The sequence below is a fragment of the Amblyomma mixtum genome, chromosome 3, assembly GCF_055824585.1.
Source record: "Amblyomma mixtum isolate Tamu chromosome 3, ASM5582458v1, whole genome shotgun sequence".
Classification (NCBI taxonomy): Eukaryota; Metazoa; Arthropoda; class Arachnida; order Ixodida; family Ixodidae; genus Amblyomma; species Amblyomma mixtum.
In genome coordinates this window covers 288,329,776-288,350,368 of record NC_143014.1, presented here as the reverse complement: position 1 = coordinate 288,350,368, position 20,593 = coordinate 288,329,776, and the positions used below count along the sequence as shown (strand labels likewise).

The following is a 20,593-nucleotide window of genomic DNA, read 5'->3' as shown; positions in this document are numbered from 1 at the left end:
CTAGCCGATGATCGTACTTAACAGATGGCATGTGCAGACGTTCTTAAGCGGCGCACGTAGCACGTCCTGACTTACCACTGTTGTGATGAGCACCGGACGCGTAATTCGGAGGACGTGGGTTCGGGTGCCACCGGCGGCACGTGGTTGTTTTTTCTTCTGCTTTTCTAATAAATTGGCTTTTAGTGATAACATATTCAGTAATATTCTAAATCGAAAACAACAGCCCTAAATAAATAAATTAATTAAAAAAAAACCTGTGTCCCTTGGTTTCTGTGGCAGTTGGCTTCACTCATATTTATAACGAGCCCCTCATTCCCCTTCCCTTCTTTGCTTACCCCTGCTATACTTTTATAAGTGGCGCAAAGTGTACCAGCGTTCTATGTGGCCACTCCGCTTTCTCATCGGCTAAGGTGTGCGGCATGGCATCGCCAGTCTCCTTTGCACTTCAAGCTCACGGAGAAAGAGCTTGCGAAAGAGTGAGCGTGAAGGCGTGGCTTGCATGAAGCAAATAAGACAGTCTTATTTCCAGTCTTATCTTCGGTGTAAACCCTCTTTCAGTTATGAGAAAAGGACAGGCGCATAGCTAGTTCACTTTGTCGGTGGACGCCTCAAGAGCTCGAAGTCGGCACTGACAAAATGAACTAGCCATGCACCTTTCCTTTTCTCAAAACTGAGAGGTGCAGGCCGGCCCAGGCTTCGGACTGCCATCGGCGAAATCCATGATTTCGGCTAGAAGTGCTACGCGCTAAAGATAAAAATTCTTTACTGCATTGCTCACAAGGTACTATCGGGGACAAAAGTGGTATGCTCCAGGCGGTGGGAGCCAGAACAGTGAAAAACTGCGGCATTTTGGCGAGCTAAAGCCCGAAACATTGAAACGAGCCAAGCGACATGCCTGCTGATAATAAAGGTCCCGCATTGGCTGTCTCGATCCCAGATGCCGCCTGTAAATGATGTTGCAATGCAGTTTTTCGTTGCTACGGCTCCCGCCGCATGGAGTATACCACTTTTGTCCCCGATAGTACATAGCCTGTGCTCAATATATCATATGCAAGTGGTTGCGTGGAGCCAGTTTGGACATTTAGTACTGTATCGAGTGCGCTGCTCGGCAGCTATACACAGAACTTTGCAGGAGCGCCCCACTCGCATTGCTTCGTGACATCAGCTTGTACCACCTGATGCGTGTTGTAAGTCGTACTGAGTGCGATAGTACTTCTGCTGCGTAAAGTGAGCCACTTGAAAAGGGGCGCTTGAACAGGTATACATTGTTTGCAAAATAGCACCCGATTTTTTGCGTGGGCTCTTGAGACAAGCGGCCTGCATTGCACACGTTGCTCTCATGTAAAACAGCTATGTCCGGGTGACGTGCTTTGCCTTGTATTGCATGCATTCATCGGTGGCACAAAATACATCTGGCCACTCTTTGGCACCTTTGCCATACAAGGAGTCTTGTTGCTGCAGGAGTTGCCTCTTCCTTGGAGCAGAGACATGCGTTTCCTTGGTCACTGCCGATCGATTCTCAGAGCTCCATTTGGGATGCAGCTGAGTCCACCAGCCCTAGCGTGGAAGCAGGTGGCTCTCTGACGCCCGGCTGCCATCCCACCGTGAGGGAAGCCATCAAGAAGGAGGCCTGGTAGGCCGGATTATTCTCTTTGGGTGTGATAGAGATCATGTTTTGAGTGCGATCTGCAATCCAGTGAACTGATTGATGTGGGAAACTGAAGGTGTGATAGAGATCATGTTTTGGGTGCAGTCTGCAATCCAGTGAACTGATTGATGTGGGAAACTGAAGGTGTGATAGAGATCATGTTTTGGGTGCAATCTGCAATCCAGTGAACTGATTGATGTGGGAAACTGAAGGTGTGATTGAGATCATGTTTTGGGTGCAATCTGCAATCCAGTGAACTGATTGATGTGGGAAACTGAATATGTGACTAGCACTTGACGTTTAAACTCATGTTAGATGAACTCCACTACAACTTTACTAGAGGTCCGTGTACTGTGCGATGTCAGTGCACGTTAAGGAACCCCAGGTGGTCGAAATTTCCGGAGCCCTTCACTACGGCGTCTCTCATAGCCTGAGTCACTTTGGGACGTTAAACCCCATCAACCAACCATAAACCAACCACAACTTTACTAAGGGCACATTTCCCGGTTATGCGGTGGTGACTTGGGTGCAATAGCGCGTCACAATGATTGGTCAGCATGCCGTGTCGTCACGCACAATGTCTCTGCAACACGCCAGGGCAACGCGCCGCAGTGTGGGTGGGAACCCAGTGGCATTGCGAGTGAGAACACGTTGACGAGACTAAGGCACGTACACTCCGAGAAATGCCAGTAAGGAAAGCCAGTATTGCATTCATCGCAAATAGCTGTTGCTCGAGTTATGCTGTTGTAACCATCCTGTGAGATTTTTTTTTACTATTACTTCTAGCATCCTTTTTATTCCTTTTCAGCCTCCTTGCTTGGGAAGAGACTTCCGTTTCCTGCCGGAAAAGAAAGAACAGCCTGGGGGGCGCACGGCTACGTCAGAACCCCTGGAAGCCGTAACATGCAAGCAGGTCACGTTGTCCGTGTCGCCGCCACTCGTCCAGGTAGGCCTTAGTCCAGTAGTAATTGGTCCATAGACTTAGTTCCCACTATAGTGCTAAACCGCCCCTAAACTGCAATCACTACTTACATTAATACAGCTGAATCTCGTTAATGCAAACTCGCTTATTTTGAACTGCCGGTTTACGCGAACAAATGCATGGGCTTCATCAAAACATTCGAACTGTGAACAAATTATGGCCCTCTTGGAGTTCGGTAATGTTGCAAAAAACAACTGATAAGCAGCGTGGTGTTGTTTTAGCCCATAGCTGCAGCTTTGCTGGAGGTGAAATGGAAGTTGATACTTGGCGAGTTGATTTCTTTAGCTCGAAAATTTTTAGTAGTTTACGAAACTTTTTAGAACCAAAACACCGAAACAGACCTTAGTCGCTTATGAGCCATAAAATGAACTCAACACTAATCTAGCCTTGTAATGCGTCTTCCGTACCCGTTTGAGGTATTTAATTGGATCCCTCTGCCTCAACTTGGTTAATATTTCAGTGCGGTGTCAGTGCACATTAAACCTCCAGGTGGTCAAAATTTCCAGTCCCTTCACTACGGCACCCCTCATAACCTGAGCTGCGTTGGGACGTTCAGCCCCATAAACCAACAAAGAATCCTTTGGCTAAGAATCTCTTCTCTTCCAACGATTTTCGGGGAGCAGACTGTCACATGCATTGAGAAGGCGCATGTTCGGATCTGGCTTGCTTTCCAATGCCTTGATGTTACACCCGGTTTTACTGTCGCAAGCTTATTCTGCATTTCTTCCCCACACCAGTCTTCTTAACCATCATAGATTGGCACTCAGACTTATCCACCTTATGATGCGCAGGATTTTATGTAAGGCTTAGTTCTGTGTATTGCGAAATTTTGCGCGAGGGACCAAGTGACAGCTTCAAGTGGCGAGCATTGGCGGCGCTCCAAGTGTTGCTTGCCTCATTGCCCGGTTCTGCCCTTCCGAGAAATTTCGTTCATCCCCCGGCAGTGCCCAGTGGGTTAGCCACTCGCATCCCCGCAGAGCAAACACGCATCCGGTTTGTCACGTCGCGTAGCTGAAATCTGCCCTACAATTTTTGAAGAGTTGAAAACTTAAGCACGACCTATATGAATCTACATGTGCGATGAGGTTTTGTTTTGAGCTCTAAGCCACTCGTAAATGACATACTTGTAGGCTCTGGCGCTTTTCGAGCACTATACACAGGTGTGTAGACGACTGTACGCCCGGCATTACCGCGACCGTCTCGTTGAATGTGATCAAAGGTGAGGGTGGAAGCTGTACGAGTACCTTCTCGTGCTACTGCTCGCCGCATCTTCAGAGTTTACAGCGTCACCCATAGGAGACAACGCATAATGGGGCTGATCACAGGCGCAGACGGCGTAACTCTAGGTAACGCCACATCCAGGTGGACAAAGAAAGTCCCTACCCATGCCTCTTGCCTCCGGAGGCACCATCGTGCCAGCACAAGAAATTCTAGCACCGTGCACAATACAGTTCTCGCTGACCCGGTGGGCGTGAAGTGGCGCTATCGGTACCAATGCTGCGAAAGATTGCTATTTTGGTTAGAGATTTCGGATTAATTCATAATTAATCAAGCAAGTACCCACACTAAACGCATTGTAAACAAAATTTGGAGCCAAATTTAACCTCAGTGCGAAATTTGAGCCCGAATAAACGAGCTGTTTAGCCAAAAGAAGACTGTTTGGTTTTGTCTTATCGATGCGACACTCACTAGATCAAGAGAGGAACCACGCTGACGAGCATTGCCACGTAGTGTAGAGCTTCCTTTCTGACTACGTCGTCATTACGATTGCGGTGCTCGGTTTGTGTGGAAACGAATAGCAACTTCAGCCGACAATGAAGATTAGTGAGGCATCATGAAAGAGACGCTGTTTCATCAGGTGGATAGAGATATGGAAAATGACCAGGGCATTTTCAGGTATTCGAAGATACTTGTTAGGTTAGGTGCCCTACAGAATCAAAAGAAAAACCATTTTTCGCAGCGATGGAGCAGGGATAACTGCGCCTTGCCCGCAAGGAGCACAGATGCATGGCTAACAGAGGGCGCCCTCGACCGACTCCGCCGAGGGAAATGGCCAATCGGGATAACAACAGGCAATGCACCTCTGGTATGTACACCTATTTTGCTCCCATGAGCTGACGTAGACTTAGGCTGCTCCTCGTCCGTGCAGTGACGGCACATTCATCATCATCACCACCATCAGCCTGACTGCGCCCACTGCAGGGCAGAGGTCTCTCCCATGTCTCCCCAATTAACCCTCTCCTTTGCCAGCTGCGGCCGCCGTATACTGGCGAGCTTACTCTCCTTTGCCAGCTGCAGCCGCCGTATACTGGCGAGCTTCTTGGTCTCATCCACCCACCTAACTTTTATGCTTGCCTTTTCCTGGAATCCACTCCACTACCCTTAGGGCCAGCAGTTATCTTGCCTTCTCATTGCGTGCCCTGCCCAATCCCGTTTCTTCCTCTTGATTTCGTCTAGAACACCCCAGTCACTGCAGTTGAATCGGAAGGTAACGTAACAAAGGCTAAGTTGGCTTCCGAATTTCACCAAATCACCGTTACTCAGTGCACGCCGTGGAGCCTGCCGCCGCTCTGAAAGCTCTCGCACCGACCCGTATTAAGGATCTACGGTAGGAATGCCTAGCAGGACACTGAACAGAGGTTTATAGTGTCAGAGAATGTGATCTAAATAAGGGTTCACACATAGAGTGTGCAATGAAAGTGCGTGTGGTGCTGCTGGTTTTGGAGCTAGACAGCACGTCGAAAAGTGAGAGTAAGAAGCCGCTGAGTACTAAATGAGTGAAAATAATGAAGCCGTATTAAGAATAGCCGTATGGAAGAAGAAATTGAAGGATGGTCGAAGCAAGAATGCCTAGAGAACTGCGGAGTACTTGGTCAGGGTTAATAAAGACCCAATACGGCACGGGCCTTAAGCATGACAAGCGGTGAGAGTAAAATTTGGTGGACGCTTAAGCATCGCCTGTAACAGTAGAACGCGATAGCTTGAATAGAGAGCAGTTCGCATCAATCACTTGACACCCATACACCGAAAGAATTCCTAAGTAGCGCACTCATAATTGCTGATATACGCGTCAGAACATGTCTGTAAGAGCGTTCACACCTGAAATTGCCTTTTGGTTACCGGAAAATGAACGATGGCCCATGGTAAGACAGCAAAGTAGACAACGGCCAAGAATTTATAGACAACACTGTAGTGGCTGGTTAATTTATATATGCCGATTTGAAAGTTCCCATTCGCTTTTATGGTGTATAGTGTAGGAGAGTGGTTCGGCATTGAATGGCCAATGGTGTTGGCCATGAAGGCAATACTCACTACTGCTAAGAATTAGACGCGAATTTTCGTTGGAACCGCTTGGAAACGACTCACCCTTCTTGATGGCGTTGTTCGACCCCTTTGGTCGTATAACACGGTTTTGGTTTGGAACGAATATACCGTATTGTCACGTAGTGGTGACTGCAGTCCGGCGAAAAGGAAAACAACGAGGATGTGTTTGAAATGGAACTCTTTATTTGGCCCCGCCGCGGTGGCTCAGTCGTTACGGCACTCAGCTGCTGACCCGAAAGACGCGGGTTTGATCCCGGCCGCGGCGGCGCAATTTCGATGAAGGCGAAATTCTAGAGGCCCGTGTGCTGTGCGATGTCAGTGCACGTTAAAGATCCCCAGGTGGTCGAAATTTCCGGAGCCCTTCACTACGGCGTCCCTCATAGCCTAAGTTGCTTCGGGACGTTAATACTCACAAACGAAACAAACGATGCTCCTTCCCCATGTCCTGTCACTGCCACAGCACACGCACTGGTCTTGTCATCGCCATTGCCGTTGCGTCGCCATAGAGGAAGTATCCCTTTAGACGTGGCTGCAAGATAAAGCTGCAGATTTAAGAAAGATAACAATCTGGTTATTGGTAATGGAAGCCTGAGAACATTTGGGTCTACGAAGGAGCACAGCAGGGCGAGATGTGTGTCCACTGGTGTGTGTGGCCCTCGATCCAAGGGCCACTGTGTTGGAGCAGTCGGTGCCCAACCACTAGCGGTGCAATATGCGCATTCGAATAGTTTGGTCACCTACGGAGCGTTCACCAAACTGCAGTGAGAAGCCATCAGAAAGAAAGCACATCTCAGCTGATGCACGTTGCGTATGTCGCCTGTAACCGTCTCTTGAATGAGGTTCGCCTAATAAGTGAGGGAGCGAATGACAGCGGTCCTTTTCGCACCATCTCGTGATGTCACTCTTATTCCCACACATAGAGCTCCCTCTTTAAAGCAACCAAAACCTTCGACATTGTTGGACTGGTCAAGTATGTGAGACATCATAGCAACCCAGGACTGTGGGCCCGCAGCTAGAGGAAGGAAAGCTCAGGAGAGGCCCTCGCTATCCGAGCTGCACGCCAAAAGTGGGCCGGAAGTCACGCACTTTCACAAGTTGTCATCGCCATGAACAGCGAAGCTGATCGTTGAGGCACACTAAGAGGCTTGTAAAAACTTTAGGCTCTCATAGGAATGTCTTCATTGCAGGTGGCGCATCTCTGCTGCAGTGCGTCCAGCACGGGAACGACCGCAAACTCGTTGAAGCCGGAGCATCAAAGCAGGTGGTGCAGATTACAACCGCCTGTGAGAAAGAAGATGCACAGCCACGCCTGGAACCCGGAGGCTGTAACTTGGGAGCAGGCGTCCCTCCAAATGACGCCCGGCCTTTTTAGGGATTGGATGCACGGAGGAATCCTGGTAGGTGTGGATGTTCAGTGGCGGCGGGTGGCAAACCGGTCGGTCTTTCCAATATCCCACTTTAGGCGAAGATTTGTTGAATTGCACATATTACGTGTGGCCAGTATTCCGTGGTTTCAAAGGGCTGTGAAATGTCTTCTTTTGGTCTGTTCATTCAAGTGCCAGCCGGCGAGAAGTTATCGAAGTTATCTATCTGTATCAACCGTAGGCCAAGGCAGAGCTTGAACTATTGAGGAACAGCTAAACAAGTGAAAAAGAAGAATATAATGTTTTGAGGTAACAAATTTTGAGGGATGGTTGTGTGATCTGTGGGGCAGAGGAAATAACAAACAGAAGAGCAGGAGAGTATACAATATGGCCATTTCTATACTGTGTAATCACCACCGCAAGTATGAATTTTTGTTCGAAACACATTAGAATTTGATAGGAATTTTAATATGCTGAGTCTTGGCTCAAAATGCATTCTCGTCTCATCGCAACCTTTGATATGCGCAAACTGTCTTGGGGACACGTTTTAACCTGGGTCTGGTCCTGACAAAATAGCTGCGTTGTGTTACGTTTCAGGTCATTCATTTTCTACCTGTAATATGCGATGTTCTCTTCTTCCAGCCTGGCCTCCTTGCTTTAGAAGAGACTTGCATTTCCTGCGGAAAGAAAAGAACATGGTGAAGTGGGCGGATGCACTGCCACGTCTCTCCCTCCCAGAGGCCACAACATGAAAGCAGGTGGTGCTTGCAATGACGCCCGCCTCTTTAATCTGGTGCCCCGAGGTGCACCGGTAAGCCAACGTTAAGGGCTTCTTGTTATGCCACTAAATTAGAACTGCTACTGCTAGTAGAGTGGAATTTTATTTCAAACTCCAATAATTCAAACAATCGGTTTATTTGAATGCACAAGCTTGACCACCTCGTTGGAATCATGCTCTAAGAGAATATTGATTATAAACCGACTAATTTTATGCCTCCTAGTTTATAATTAGTCTGATTCCTCTACTACATCCTTGCAGATATTCTATCCCCGGAGATCTCTTCTGCCGAAAGGGCATACGCCAGACTGCAGGAGCTGCAAACGATACTGTGGCACCTCGGAGCCAGCCTGAGGTCTCGGTGCAATGCAGGCAAGCCGCACGGCTGTGAATTGCAGAATGAGATCAAAAAATGGAACGGAGTCTTGGTTCTGGGCAATGTGCAGCTCGGGATACGGGACAGCTCTGGAGAAATCGTCGCCGTCATCTCCCGACGCAAGTGGTAGCTAAGAATCCTCTGAATAAGGATCTGATCTCGATCCTTTGCTGTCCCAATGATTTCTGGGGATAGGGCTTAACACAAACTTTTAGGAGGTGCATGTGCAGGCATTTTTAGACACTCAAGACAGTTGCTAAGTCTGGCTCGTTTTCAGAAGCTTTGGTATGTCGCAGGTTTCGTTTATTTATTCTGCTAGCCTTAATACAAGATTGTAGTACGTGGGAAATGAGTACAGTATAAGGTTCAAAGCAATGAATACAAATTACAAGCAAATCAACAGAAAAGGAACTTTGACAATAAATTTTAGATAACTACTAGTAGGCAGGTTACCAAAGAAAAGCTTCAAAATGATTTAGACCAGTGTTATACCCTGTTCTACTGCCACATAATTCTTCGCAGTTGCTCCTCTATCAGTATTAATTTTTAATCAACACACATACACACGTTCAGCCGTACCTTTGGTTGTGATCTGTTTGCTTCATACCCTGTTTTGAGCTAGGAAGATGATCTCGTACAAAAAATATTTTATATGGGGCATAGAATCACATTTATAGCAGCAAAGCAGGCAATACAGTGGGACTCAAGTATGCGTCACATCATAACTATATGATACGAAATGGGTAGTGCGGGACCACAGCGCCCAGATATATAGCTATCTCCTCGTGTGCTGCATGCCTAAGCTTTTTATCAAAATGTACCAAATGTGAACAAACCTTCTTGCGTAACAGTTTGTTATTCACAAGGGTATCGCGAGAGCTCGCTTAGTGCTATGACGTAGACTTTAATGACCTGCTGTCTGAGCCTCACCACTGTGCAGCTCGGCGTCGCTTCACCCACTAGAGAGCATGTGGCGGCGAGGCTTGGACATCGGGCCATAACTTGAAAGCAGATGACACCAGCAGTTATGGCCACTCTGCCAAAGCTGCGTCAGAGTCATTTATACAAGTAGGCCTTATTGTCAAGTAGGTCTGAATGTCCAATCTGAAGATAACACTGTCTCAGAACAAAGACTGTCCACTGGTAGGTCTCGTGTTATGCGTGACTCGCCTAACTCACCTTGCTGTGCTGCCACAAAGATTTCTTAAGCCGGCTTCGAATGAGTCCACTTTGTAGCAGAACAGTCTGCTGTTAGCAGTGAAACGACGACTTCGTTGATATGTCCACATATGTGTGCGTGTCAAGATGTTGGCCTTCACCAAGGCTAGATTGCTCATTCCCAGCACGAGAAAGGTGAAAACCGGCTCGCGTGGCTTGAATCGAAATAAAAAACCTCAATATCAATATTTCACTCTTTTGGTAAAAGTCGTAATCCCTGCAGTGAAGCAAGTTACCTTGTGCAAGGTAGATTGGGAAAGTTGTTCATTGCACACTAAAGAAAAGTTAAACGAAAACATTGGTACCGATTAGACAGATACCAAGTGATTGCGTGGCTTTATAGACGTTTCTTCTGTATTACTGATAGCTGTATATACTGTTTATGTTTATAAGAGTGAAAGGGCAACAATTCTATGGTGGGAGCATGGCACTGTTTGACCCAGTTATGCTTTTAAAGAAAAATCGAAATAGACTCATGCCCTTGGCTAGTGATGCAGCACCAGTTTGATCGATTCGATCTCTGAGCTTACGAGAACCCTGGTGAGTAGGCAGTATAGAGGAACATGTTTCAGCCTATGCGTGGCCTGGACAGGGTGGATGTTGCACTAAGCAACATTATTTTGTGCGATAGTATAGAACTCTCACCAGAGTAAAAACGGGCCATCTGGCATTGTCCAGAAAAATTCTGATTGGCTGCTGGGCGAAGAAATTCTACTGGCTGGAAGGACGTGATGTCAACCCTTCAGTGACGTCACCAGGCCAGATTGGCCTGTGTGAAGCCTTTAACCATGCTGGGTGGTGCACAGGAAGAGCTCGGGCAGAGCAACCTGGGACCCACAAGCTTTACCAGTTACTTCCGACAAAGGCATCAGCAGCTTCTAGTGCTATCATATTCAAACTCTTTAGGTGCCCCAGTTTTTTTTTCTAACCACTATATGACGTGTTGTTTTCATTCTAGCATAGTATACACCTGAAGAGAACTTCGGTGCACTTCTAGCCTCCGTAACGAGAAAGCAGAAGGCGCTGCGGACGACGCCCGACATTTTCCAGGCAGCTAGCACAGTGGAATCCGCCACTGGTAGGTGTACGTTCAGTATTCGTTGTATGACCTGCGTTGCCTCTTCGCTACTCATCCACAAGTGCTACTAACTAGAGTGTAATCTCATTAATTTGAACGTTCTTTATTTGTACTGCTGGTTTGTTCCAGCTGAAGATTCGGTCTCGTAAAAAACTGTTGCAGTCAATGTTCTTGCAGTTCGAACTAAATTTCGGTTCTCTTCAATTTTTCATATAATGGACGCAAGCTTTACTACAAAAGAAAAATAGAGAAATAATTTGCACTAAACGCTCTGTTTTTGTCAGTTTGATCCTGAGAGAAAATGCAATTTTAGATGACCAGCGAGTCATCGGGTTTATGAAAATGTTTTAAAGTAATTGCAACTGAAAAGGAGACATTTCAGCCTGTGTGTGGAGGATGATCACCTCAGTCGCTATGAGCTCTAAATCTCACTGAAAATACATATGCCTGCTAACTTCTGTGCACATTTAAAAAGAGCAGCTGTTTTTATAACCCTCCAAACCATCACGTTTGACACCCCTTTGATTAGATTTCCATGATTTCCTTGTGCTAGGAATTCTTGCTCACCATAAGCATTTCGGATGTGGTTATGTTGCCACCTCCTTCAAAATCGTTGCATGAAGCAGTGTGGCTAGGTAGAGAAAGGCTTGGCAGCTGCAAAGCTTGGCTCAGTTTCAGAGTCCTTGGTAGACTTGCACGTTTCGTTTGTGCACCATTAAAGCCCTCTCTTCTGCTGTGATGCCGAGCAGGGATACCTTCCTATCATTTCGGGAATTCAGTTTAAACCAGCTGAGAAAAAAGTTCTGCAGTATGCGACTCATCTGCAGTGCCAAAAATGAAAACGTCCAAACCAGAACTCTAGTGTTAAATTGCCCTAGTTGTCTTTGTCTCCTCACTTGCACAACAGGTGTTATCACACTGAAAAAGTCCATGGCTAACAGGCCGAGGTTCTTTGTGTTTACATCGCCGGTACACGTGTACAGTGATTGGTGATTAATGTGCACAGCCCAGTTAAGCATGAGACAAAATCTGGTCGTTCTACTTCATCCTGCTGTGATTAGAATGTCGCAACATGCCCTCAGTGTCATTAGAGCATCGTACTATATAACATAAATGAATTGCGCTGGAAAGAAAATGAGGATAATTATGGCGGTTAGATGCTGACCCGAAAGGCACCAGTTTGATTGAGGCTGCAGGGGTCGAATTTCGATGGACGCAAAATTCTAGGGGCCCATGTCCTGTGCGATTTGTGTGCATGTTAAAGAACCCCAGGGGATCGAAATTTCCGGAGCCCTTCACTACGGCATACCTCATAGCCTGACTCGTTTTTGTACGTAAAACTTCCATAAACCATAAACCCATATTTAGCCTTTTGTCGTTTGGTGAAATACGAAATCGTTAAAGGTTCCCTGTCACCATTGTTAAGTGCCGTTTTGCGTGTCTCCCTGCCAGGGCAGTTTCATCACAAATCACATACGAAAGCTGAGAGCTTTGCTTGCCAGGATGTACTAAGCTGTAGTGGAACTATCACAACCACTTATTACGAACATACGTCATTGACGTGTATTGTTAACTTTGTGTATGCTCAATGCTCAAGGCAAATGCGTTGGTAACTAAGGTTCGAACCGCTGTTGCGTAAAACACGTTCGTCCTAAATTTCAAGAGCAGGATTGTTTGTAACGGAGAGCTCTGCGTTGCGTACTGGAACAGCTGCATGTTCACAGTGATGAGATTCACTTGACTGCGTATATGAAAGAAAGGGATTTATGAATATCAGAGCATTATGTACTGGGACTAATTATGTTTCCTCTTCACTAGCGGGGCCATTGAGGGGCGCTGGAGCGCCCGGTAAGTCAGTCGTTTTTGTTTAATTTGGAACTATTCAATGCTAACTGATCTGTGGAATCCCTTAGTGGATTTTCAATCACAGTGTGGAAATATTTAGTTGGTCTGTAAAACGCTCAAATTACGTTCGAGTTTCGAAGCGATATTTTAGTCGTTTATATTAGCACGAGAAAGGGATGAAAACCTTTGACCTGCGTTTCCGCGTTCATGAAATTGTTTGTGTTTATCATGTTAGGTTGCCAAGAGGCTAGGTTCGTGTTAGTTATTTTAAACAGATTCTCCTATCAGTCTTTTAAAAGAGTGAAATAAAGCTCCTAAGCGTGTGAACTGGATTGTCATTCTGCAGGAAGTGGATGCCATTCTACTATCATAAAATTACTCTTCTTAGCTTGAGAACATATTAATATAGCTGTCACACTGGCACTTTCGGTCGCAATCGAGTCGATCGAAATCGAACTCGATGCAGATCCGGCGTTGCTACACGGCGAATTCAATCGCGATCGACCGCGATCCTTCTCAAGTGCATGGAGCACAATCGAGGGGATGCGTTGACATGATGGCGGCGCCCTGCTCGCCCGCTTCGGAATAAATACATGTCACCGCTGAATCCTTCAACGTGATAGCTTGCTCAAATAGTAGCGGTTCGCTTTTATTTCGCACACTCTCGCCCACGTGCAGAGGTTTAAGTGATAACTAGCCCCTGTTTTTCAAATAATTTGGCGATTTTCAAGCTGCTAGGCCCAGCTATATGCAGTGTGTTTACCTCGGAAGAACGACACCTGGCGAAGTAGTTGTCTTGCTTTTAGTCAGTTGTTACATTTTCTAATATTTCCGGTTTTTGGTCTTGGAACGAAAAAAAGGCTCGCAATGCACAGACCCTAGGTATCGGTAATTACGGAAGAAAATTTCTTCATCACAGAGTTGATGTGCTTTGGCGCCTTGCCACTAGATGGCGCTACCGTTCACGCATGGTCCGATCGTTGTTTTGCTGCTGTTCGCTATCAAGTCCACTGCTGGTTGCAGCAGAAAGTAATTGGTGCGTTTTCTGCTCATAGTTTGAAATTTTTACAAGAAAATTTTTATTAACGATAGTTATTTTTAATTTATTAGCAATCAATGGCAATGATGATAGTATGAGCAGCGCCATCTCGTATGTAGCAATCTAACTAGTTAATCGGAATCGAGTGGATACGTGTAGCATCTGTCCGCCTCGATCACGCTTCAAACTTCAACCGCGTTTGACAGCGATCGCGGTTTGAACTTTGCCTCGCCAGCAAATGGTTATATTCGCATTCTCCACAGATCCTTGTGTGCTAGGGCGCATGCGATGTAAAGATAGGCAGTCGATGAGCTGTCGATAACAAAAGACAAACTGCAGCTCACCTAAAAGCGAAACTTGCCACCTGTTGCTATGGCGCATGTTGAAGAGTTTCATGTCGCATGCTTGTAGATGAAAACATTATCACTGCGGCATTCTAGTCACTCTGTAGGACTCTGCATTTCTGAGGCATCATGCTTCAAGGAGGGCGCCGAAAGTCGAGAGGAAAACGATCTCCACCACTGCTATGTTAAATGCATGACAGCAGATAAAAAATAGGATTGGAGAAAAATTCGACATATATGTGAAATCAATAGTCTAGTTCTTATCTCCAGAATCATGTAGATGATACCTGCAGACCAAATGGCTTGCTTCAAAGCGAAAATGAAGCAATAGGAGAGACATCCTGTGGCACACGTTGTTAGGACGAAGCGTTTTGTATAAATTGGAACTGTTACAAATTTTGAAGCGCTGTAGTGCAAAATACTCTTAACCCTGTGTTTAGAGCGCGGAAGCGTACGCATCTTATGGTGCTGAAAAACCAACTGAATACAAAACAACCTGTGTATTTGCTGAAAGGTGTTGCAGTCAGTTTCGATGACATTGCATGTACTGTGTGACACGCTTTGCTTGTGGCGCGATCCGTTAATGAGGAACATTGACAATAATTACGGGATGCACCATGCAGCTCAAGACCAGCTCAAGACGGCGTAAAAATCAACGCCACTTTCAGCCCGGTGGCTCCGGTGGCTCCTGTGGCAGGTGAGTCCAGCGGGCCCAGCCGATGTCGGGGCGGTCTTGGTGACAGGTACCGCAAATTTCGCATATCACGTTGATCTAACTTCTTGGAACACGATGCGGTAGCAGTGTTCTAAATATAGAACTTTTGAATACTCTTCTGCTCACATATCTGGGGGAATCAATGGGTGGGTTGAATTTTAGTTTACCTATGTTGTGTGCAGTTAAAGTGATTCCTTCGGGTTTTTCTTCTGACCGCAGAGCAGAGAGAGAGCAGCGATAGACATATGGCATGCGACCTTACTCAAGTTGCCCCTTTAAGGCCTTATGTCGAGATTGTTTAAAAGTTTCGCCGTTACTGTACAGGTCTTGAAGGTGTCTGTTTTGTACTCCTCTGATTATAGACTTCAAAAATCCGCTGGAGCCTCACTGCCTAGGCTGTATTCTGAGCTCCTATAGCCGTCTCACACCCAAGTTCTTGCATTGTTTCACCCTCATATTATTTTTTTCTAGAAGCAGCCTGTGCGATATAAAAGACCTGTCCCATGGGTCAAACTGTGTATTATGAAAAAGAGACAATGTTTGGGAAGTATTCATTTTTCAAACGTAACTCAGCAATCCCTTTGGTATCTCCGTGTAAAGGAATCTCACTACCTACATGGGCAGCTGTTCGGTTTTCATGCCTGCGCATCTTTCGTGTCGTTAGAGCTCCGTTTCTAGGAAAAGCAGGTCATGAACTACTGCCATTCTGCGCCTCATCCATGCTCTCTTTATTGTGATGTGGGGTTGACTATGGAACAGTATGGAACAGATTATGGAACAGTATGCATTTTAGACATCTCGTCCTCACTACCTGCTACCCTTGAATGTAAATCATTCTCGTTTCTAGCATAAAGCGACTATCTATGACCATATTTTCAAGTTGCTGAAAAACAAGCAAGGATGTAGGAGCAGTTTTTGTGCCTGCGTGTTCGAGGCTCGCCACCAAGATTGCTGAGAACGTTTCCCAGATCACTTACACCACAGTAAAAAAACCTTCCCCGAATAATATTGCGGCATTTTCCCTGGCACTGCAATAATGCTTCGCCTATGTTTTGCAAAAGCATGCATCCATGAACCGGCGCCGCAGTGTAAAGCCACCAAGAATAAGAGGCGGGAAGGAAATAAAAAGCAGAAATAGCATATATTTTTCTCCGTTAGGCTGTGCAAAAGTACAAGCACCGGCAGTGTGTATGAATTTATTTTCAAGAAGTATTGGTTTTTTACGACGGCAGCTTTTGTCATAAGTTCATAAAGGCAAACGTTATTGATGCCCAAATGGTACGAACTTCTTCAAAACTGCATAAAAGATGAACTCTGCCCTCAAGCGAATGAAAATTGGTACCAGTAGTAAGGCGAGGTCTTTTGCCATTCTGATCCGTAAAACTGCACAGTGAACTTGATTGCAGCGTGGGAGAAAAACAACTGCACTGGATGATGGTGCGGGAGCATAGCCTGTCTCTCTCGGGCGTGCTTTGAAGATGACGTGGATGGGGCAGCTTCTATCACTGTCCTGCAAGATTGGAAAAGACTGTGTATGTTTATAGAAAAGTTTTCAGCCTAAATCCTCAACAAACATTTTTGATAACTTATATTACTTTTAGGCTGATTGTACGTACATCTTATAGGTTGAATTTTTTGCATTAAATAGGAAATATTGAGTGTTTTGCCCCCGCGGTAGCTCAGTAGTTATTTCCGGAGCCCCTCACTATGGTGTACCTCATAGCCTGACTCGTTTTTGTACGTAAAACTTTCATAAACCATAACCCCTAGTTTAGCATTTTGTCGTTCGATGAAATACGAATTCGTTAAAGGTTCCTTGTCACCATTGTTGTGTGCTGTTGTGCTTGACTTGCTACCAGGGCAGTTTCATCAGAAATCACATACGAGAGCTGGGAGCTTTGCTTGCCAAGATGTACTAAGCTGTAGTGGAACTATCACAACCACTTATAACCGACATACGTCATTGACGTGTATTGTTAACTTCGTGTATGCTCAATGCTCAAGGCAAATGCGTTGGTAACTAAGGTTCAAACCGCTGATGCGTGAAACACGTTCGTCCTAAATTTCAAGCGCAGGATTGTTTTTAACGAAGAGCTTTGCTTTGCATTCTGTACTGGAACAGCGGCCTGTTCACTGTGACGAGATTCACTCCACTGCATATATGAAAGAAAGGAATTTATAAATATCAGAGCCTTATGTTCTGGGACTAATTATGTTTCCTCTTCACTCGCGGGGCCATCGAGGGGCATTGGAGTGCCCGGAAAGTCATAGTAGTTTTTATTTCATGTGGGACCATTCAACGCTAACTCTGTCTGCAGATGTAGATCTGCAGAATCTGAGTGGATTTTCAATCACAGTGTGGAAATATTTAGTTGGTGTGTAAACGATCACATTACGTTCGAGTTTCGAAGCGATATTTTAGTCGTTTATATTAGCACGGCAAAGGCATGAAAACTTTTGACCTGCGTTTCCGCGTTCGTGAAATTGTTTGTCATATTAGGTTGCCAAGAGGCCAGATGCGTGTTATTTATTTTAAACAGATTCTCATATCAGTCTTTTAAAAGAGCGAAATAACGCTCCTAAGCGTGTCAACTGGCTTGTCTTTCCGCAGGAAGTGTATACATTTCTACTATCATACAATTACTGTCCTTAGCTTGAGAACATATTAATATGGCGAAACACTAATACCTTGTGCCTGTGTGGGCTTGTGCTTGAGGGACGGCCTTTATTAGTTGAAGGTTTGGAGGCTCTCTTTGCGGCATGTAAATACAGCTTACTTGAGGAAGAGTTGACTACAGGACAGCATCGCATCGCTATTTTGCCTCACCACCAAACGGTTATATTTGCCTTCTTCACAGATCCTTGCCTGCTGGGGGGCTGGTGATGTAAAGATAGGCAGTCGATGAGCTGTCGACAAAAAAGGACGAACTGCAGCTCACCTAAAAGTGAAACTTGCCATCTGTTGCGGGGGCGCATGTTGAAGGGTTTCTGTAGCACGCTTGTAGATGAAAACATTATCATCCACTGCAGCATTCTAGTCGCTCTGTAGGACAGTGCATTTTTGAGGCATCATGCTTCAAGGAGGGCACCGAAAGTCGAGAGGAAATCGATATATTCTTCCTACCACTGCGATGTTAAATGCATGACAGCGGAGAAAAAATAGGATTGGAGAAAAGTTGGACTTAAGAGTGAAATTAATAGTGTAGTTATTATCTCCAAAATCATGTAGATGATACTTGCAGACCGAATGGCCTGCTTCAAAGCGAAAATGAAGCAATAGGAGAGACATCCTGTGTGACAGGTTGATAGAATGTAGTGTTTTGTATAAATTGGAACAGTTACAAATTTCGAAGCGCTGTAGTGCAAAAAACTCTTAACCCTGCTTTTAGAGCGCGGAAGTGTAAGCATCTTATGGTGCGAAAAAATCAACTGAATAGAACACAACCTGTGTATTTGCTGAAAGATGTTGCAGTCAGTTTCGATGACATCGAATGTACTGTGTGACACGCGTTGCTTGTGGCGCGATCCGTTAACGAGGAACATTGACACAAATTACGGTATGCACCACGCAGCTCAAGACGGCGTAAAAATCAGCGCCACGTTCAGCCCGGTGGTTCCGGTGGCTCTGGTGGCAGGCGAGTCAAGCGGGCCCCGCCGATGCCTGGGCAGTCTTGTCAAGAGTTACCCCGAATTTCGCATATCACCTTGATCTGACTTCTTGGAACACGATGCGATACCAGTGTTCTAGATATAGAACTTTTGAATACTCTTCTGTGCACATATCTGTGGGAAGTCCTAGGCGGGTTGAATTTTAGTTTACCTAGGTGGTATGCAGTTTGAGTGATTCCTCCCGAACATGTAACTCCGTCGGTTGCAGATTTCATCTCTTGGGTTTTTCGTTTCACAGCAGAGCAGAGAGAGAGAGCAAGGATTAGACATATGGCATGCGACCTGACTCTACCTCATAGTTTTTAAAATTTTTATGGCCACACCCGTGGCATGTGGAGGTTCCCAGGATAGGGGTCTAACAGGAGCTGCAGCTTCTGGCCTATCCCACAGCCATAGCCACACAGATCCGAGGCGCATCTGTGACCTACACCACAGCTCACGGCCACCCCGGATCATCTAATTAGGATGTGTTAGTTTGTAACACAAAAACAAACCACTGAACCTTAGCTGTGGTTGGTGCTTGATGGCCTCAATTGCTTATACACTCTAATACCTAACACAACAAAATGAAATTGCAGTGCGCTGCTTTCATGATAAACGTAGTGTGCTTGCTACACCGTTCATTGCTTTGCTGAATCTATTGTGTATCGCCCAGTTCCATTCTCATACATTATTTTTACGTCTTTCAGGTGAACGGCCGAGACTGAAGTGCATTTAAGCCCCAGCCACAAACACATCGCTGGCTTTCATGGCTACTTTGACGACAGGTAGGTATTCTTGCTTTTATGCCTTCGTTCACTTTGCAACTGTGTAGCATCTATATTTGGGACTGTGAACTACTGCAGTATGTGTAACCAAGCCTCGGTGTGGAGCTGGTTTGCAGATTCTTTTTTAGTCAAATCTAAGGGGTCACCAATCAGGAATGAAAACAAACTTTTTTGCACAAGCATTAAGAAACTTACAGTTAGAACAAGATATCTACTGTGTTTACTCGCGTAATGATCACGCTCCTGAATTTTGTTGGCAAAATTAAAATTTTTTATTCCCCACATAATGATCGCACCCCGAACTTGCCGCTGCAATTTATGTGCCAAGTCTAGCCGACGATCGTTCTTAACAGATGGCATGTGCAGATGACCATCTTGCACTGTCAGCCACAATTTTAGTTTTGGTATTGGTTGAAATGTTTCTGATGCTGAAACGTTGCTGTTGGTTGACCTGCAGTCACACGGGCAGTCTAAACGCGGTTATGCTTAACCACGGATACCAAACTTAACTGCGGTTATCTCGAATCACGATTCGCGATTTTCACAAGATTCGCCACCGTTCTGGGTTGCGGTGGAACGAACAAAGTGATGCGGTGGTCTGGAGCGAAGCGACATTTGCAAATATCTAGCAGTGCAGATGGCACAGTGTCTTGAGATTTACTATAAAGATTTTTTTGTTGATTGATCGTTATCAATGATTAACTATGTCTCCTTTTCAGGCCTCGCCAGAACTAGACCACCCTCCGGTGCTAAGGACCGCGAAGCCTGGTAAGTCATTTAAGCGGGCGGTACTTTGGTGCTTGCGCAAGGTGTTCGCGGCACATACTGGAACACTGAGAGTGCCGTCCGATGGCACTGCGGCCACAGCCAAATACATGGCCACGCTGCCCGCAAGCCGACCGCGCCAGGGAAACATCTCTACGGCAGATCCCTAGTGGCAGGGTCAGAAAACGGTGTTAAACTTTCTTGTTCCCGTAAATAATAAGCCCTGGAATACGGGAATGCCAAAGATGAATACTCCATAAGGATCGTTGACCTGTACCGAGTTGCTGATAGGAGTAATAGCTGTGATACAAGCTAGTTTTATGCTCCCAGCCCTGTAGCAGCTGCCGCCATTGCAGGGCAAATGACCTGATCTGCTTGCAAGCCAGCTTCGCTGCTGAGGTGTCACTGAAAGCAATCATATATCTTTCTTTTAATATGAAACAGTGATGTTGTCACAAAGGCAGTGCCATAAGTAGACCATTTAGTATAAGCTTTGGTCAAATCAAAACAGCATCCGCTGTGACTTCGACACGAAACAAGTTATGCCTAGTGACGACTAGGGGTAGCATGCCAGAGCGCCGTCGTCGTCTACACTTTTCGGTGACACCATTGCGGTAAGCTCGCGGAATCCGGTGCTGCGAGCATTGTGAAAGTATCACCTGCTTTAATGCTGCAGAAGAG

At 45.8% G+C, this 20,593-nt stretch overlaps 1 long non-coding RNA gene across 5 annotated transcripts in view; it reads left to right on the top strand.

The window, feature by feature from the left end:
- LOC149355102 (uncharacterized) overlaps positions 1-19,131 on the top strand; it is a 30,461-nt gene extending 11,330 nt beyond the window's left edge. For 2 of the 5 annotated variants that reach the window (XR_016291442.1, XR_016291439.1), the window contains 8 exons: positions 1,462-1,633; positions 2,457-2,594; positions 4,591-4,716; positions 7,142-7,351; positions 7,961-8,129; positions 8,358-8,598; positions 10,649-10,768; positions 14,620-19,131. This is a non-coding gene — a long non-coding RNA (uncharacterized LOC149355102). The remainder of the gene's footprint in view (positions 1-1,461; positions 1,634-2,456; positions 2,595-4,590; positions 4,717-7,141; positions 7,352-7,960; positions 8,130-8,357; positions 8,599-10,648; positions 10,769-14,619) is intronic. The other 3 variants (XR_016291441.1, XR_016291443.1, XR_016291440.1) reach the window with 3 other exon arrangements.
- Positions 19,132-20,593: the final 1,462 nt, after the last annotated feature.